Genomic DNA, 4,206 nt, shown 5'->3' on the forward strand with positions numbered 1-4,206 from the left:
TGAGAAATAAAACATGTGATCAATTATATGGGAGGGATGCCTCCCGGGAGGTGTTTCTTGGGGGAAAGGTGTCTCCCCAACACACCCCTTCATCATGTATATAAGTGGGTCTCCCACAGTGCAATGGAATGAGTGAATCATTTGAACTCTTCATTTGTCTTATGCTTTCGCTCTACAACAGAATTGATACCTTAGGGGCTCGGATTCCTTTTACTGACGGGACGAGGAGGGGCTACCTTGCGCAAGCGGACGATGAACAAATAATACGAGGGCTGGGTGGGGAAAGACGGATGCGAGAGCAGAAAGAGTCCACACCGATTCGACAGGTGTCTGTATTTATTTCCCTAGATTGATTTTTTCATAGGTTTCCTAGATAGATTGGATCAATCCCCTTTTTAAAGAGTCCACGTCGATTCGGCAGGTGTCTGTATTTCTTTTCCGGGTCGATTCCCTTTTTAAATTCTCAACCGTCAATTTTATAGTTAAGAGCAATTAATGGATATGGAGAACTAAGAAGGCTTTCTCCTTTTAGTATTATATATAGTAGAAGAGCCCGTGTGTTGCAACGGGAAAAAAAATAACACTCGTCCCTAATCCAAGAATCATGACTCAAGACCTCAATAGGTCCATGTCCTTTATTTGAACATCACATCAATGCCCACACAACCACAACACGTTTGAATGTGTCAATCCTATCTCTTTCTCAGCATAAGATCAGAAATTTGCTTTTTTTTCCTGTGAGGTTTTGCCGTCGCGTGCATGTGTGGTAATAGATGGTTTCTTTCATCTTTAATTTGGTTTTGCTGAGTTGTTCATTTTCTATCTGGATCTGCAGCGGTACGAAATAAAGACGGATCATGCACTATTTATTAAGGTTGCATCCAAAACAACATTTTAAAAATGTTTAACGGGTAAAATAACATAATATTCAGATTCTACACATTTTTTGATCAAATTTCATATATAACACATTAAAATTGTTTTTTCTGTTTAAAAGATATGATTATTCTTAAAAACATATGATATGAATTGCGGGTTGAATTTAGGAAACAACAAAGGGCTCTTTGCACAACATGTAGTTATCAAAAACTATACTGCAGTTTAATTACTAGTAACTATAGAGGGTTTTCTACAAAATTATGTGACGGACGACCAGGACGACGACCGGAAGCATTCCCTACTTTATTATTAGCTTTACTTTATTTATTACTCCCTCCGTTTACTTTATTTATTACTCCCTCCGTCACAAAATAAGTGTCTTGAGCTAGTATAAAATTGAGACACTTATTTTGTGACGGAGAGAGTATTAGGCAAGAGAGATAGAGATTAGGAGTATAGAGTGGCGTTTGAGTTCTGCTCTGTATCCTTTCAACTCTGTCCCAGGGAAGCTAATGTTGTTGCAAACGAATTAGCCAAAATAGCTATATCACCTTTTCGTAACTACTTCCTCTGTTGATTAAGGATGTAAACATGGTTACTAGTTACGAAGAGGAAATCCTGTTATACAAAATACATCAATTGGTCCAAAGTACACCCGAAAGGTAAGCTTTTCCAATGCACCCAGAATAAAAAATTAAGACAAGACAGACCAATACTAAAAAGTATTCCTGGTTTCTTCTATCTGCCGAACAATTCCTAGCATAAGCTCTTCACTCTTCAACAAATATCTTTTCTTTAGCTTGCTCAAGTCTTATATTCTGTAACTTCTCGCTGAGTTCCAGACTGCAGCAAACGAATCAAAGTTAGACCGCGAGAAAACCAATGCAGCTCGTTACAGGAACAAATTCATTCAGGTAGGTGGCAGGCACCAATATGTACAACCCTAGGCCAGACCCTACAGCAAGCTGTCTGAACAAATAGCACAGGCAGACCAAGCCACATCAATAATTATAACCATAATTTCATTGACTTTGCAAAATAGTCTTTACAGCATGAGTGCCGTAGATTTGGGAACTAACGTCTGCATGACTAGTTCAGAACCTACAATGTAGTACTATCTATCAGCTTTGATTGACTACAATAAAAGTTGATTCAACTCAACATAGCTCATTTGTGGAGCTAGTGATACGAACATGTTGATAGGCTGATTGGCTCTTGAGTGCAACATTAACGGTGTTGTCAATTTGTAGGGGCTGTTTCGATTGATGCCATTATGCGCCCCACCAAAAAATTGGCGTTGACCCAGCCCCTGGTACTCATTTGGATGGATGCCAAAATTTTGGTGCGCCCAAAACCTTCACAGTATGCTAGTTCATTTTCCTGCCAACCTTTTGGCAATCAGTGGGCAGCCAAAACGATCGCCGATTATTTGGCAAGCCAACGGTTGGCAAGGCCAGCATTGGCTCAAACCAAACAGCCCCGTAATGCATCCAGAGGATGATTAATGCTATTTAGCATACGTAGAATTGTTATTCATGTAGTGTAAACAACATGCAGTAGTATTCAACATTTGTCCTCACTCATGTAATAGTGTGAACACAAACATGATACTATAAATTATCATATTCTAGCGGCTCTGATAGATCCGGAAGGAACCAAAATAGATAAGTATAAAACTTGACAGTACTTTTTTGCCTCCAAAGTCATAACGAATATAGTTCAACGGCATGACTTCCTTTCATTAGCCGAGCAAACTACATAGATCGTGCTTACCAAATCTAGTGACAATTTGAGAGCACATGGCAAATTGTACATGTTTAACACCCAACTGGATGCCAGTAAAACAGACAAATCACGGGTCTACAACAGATGTCAAAAGTATAATCGCAGATTACTATTTGAATTAGAACTCATCATTTGCAGAACTGACCAGCCCGTTTAGAGAGTGTCTTGCTATATTTTTGCATAGTAAACCACAGTTCACAGGATTGATTAGGCACTGAGTTTTAGATTTTGTTATCTTAATTTGATGTGCTAATTTGCCAAGCCACAAAGCACCTTACTTTGTTGAATTTCAAAATCTACAAGAACACAAATAACAATAACAAGTAATATTTTCCTAGCTAATACTACCAAGTGGTAACATTTCACATTAATGGTGAGGCCAAGAGTAAATACTGGCAGAGATGAACATGAGGCAATGTTACCTTCTGATGGCATGCTGGTCCAAGTATCGGGTGAACGGGCTGGGAACAAAGGAGTAGCCAGGAAATGATCTCCAGTGGGCCATGTCAATGGAGCATTTCTCTTCTTCTTCTTCTTCAAAGATGTAGAGACTGGTTGACCCCAGCACTTCCTTCTTCATGTCAATCTCAATCAGCCAGAAAAGTTTATCGGTTTTGCTAAAACTCATTCAGCTGAGAAATAAAATGGTCTCATTCACTTTTCCATCCGTCGGATCCAGATGCGCCGTGATTTGTGTTTGTCGACGTGGAGAGCTTCGCATCGACGGGGGCGCGACCCATCTGGTGTTCGGCTCACGGCCTGTCCCCTTTTTTTTTTTTGTAGTCCGGCCCAGACCGTTTTCGACGCAGAAGCCCAGGCACTCTGTTTATAGAAGGCACTCTGTTTATATCATCGGCCTCTCCACTCCGTTTTTTCTTCTCTGTGCCGGCTGAGATAAGGAGAGCCTAGTGCGGGAGATCGCCGATGGCGGCGTCTACTGGTGTGGGAGATCGGCGGCGGCGGAGTTTCGAAGTAAGGAATCCGCCAGATCTGTAGAGGTTCCTTGTTGTTTGTTCTTCTTCTTCTTCCCTCTTTTCTTGTTGTTTGTAGAGATTCGTTTTCTAGGGCATAGAGGTGGTAGTTTCCAATCAGAAATGGGGTGGCTGTTTTGAAGGACGTGGAAGCACATTCATTTTCCATGCAGGGATTCACCCAAATAGGAGAAATGGATCTGCTTTTTGCTGAACCATAAAGTTCAGTTAGGATAAGTGATTCACAAGTCATGTTCTTTTGTGTTTTTCTTCCTGGATGAAGATGTTGTGTAGAGTAGGATCCTAATACAGTTTTGTTGTTTGAATGTATGTACTGAATTGTGTGTGTGTGTGTGTGTGTTCTCCATTCGTGGCCCCTAGTTTGCAAGTTGACCATCAACTCGCACTAGGGAGATGTGTGTGTGTGTTTTCTCGTGGGTCCCTAGTTGCATGTCAATAACCGTCTCGCAACTAGAAGTGCGTGCGTGTCCTTTTGTCAAGGGGCCCTCAGCTGCATCTCAACCATCGACTTGTAACTAGGGGGGTGTGTGTGTGTTTGTTGAGGACCCCT

General features: G+C 41.1%; 1 long non-coding RNA gene across 1 annotated transcript; it reads right to left on the reverse strand.

The window, feature by feature from the left end:
- Positions 1-1,485: 1,485 nt before the first annotated feature.
- Positions 1,486-3,273, reverse strand: LOC123065247 (uncharacterized). Its single transcript, XR_006430941.1, has 2 exons — positions 3,087-3,273; positions 1,486-1,722 (listed from the first exon to the last, which is right to left on the reverse strand). It is a non-coding gene; the product is annotated as an uncharacterized lncRNA (long non-coding RNA).
- Positions 3,274-4,206: the final 933 nt, after the last annotated feature.

The sequence above is a fragment of the Triticum aestivum genome, chromosome 3B (assembly GCF_018294505.1).
Source record: "Triticum aestivum cultivar Chinese Spring chromosome 3B, IWGSC CS RefSeq v2.1, whole genome shotgun sequence".
NCBI classification, from domain to species: domain Eukaryota; kingdom Viridiplantae; phylum Streptophyta; class Magnoliopsida; order Poales; family Poaceae; genus Triticum; species Triticum aestivum.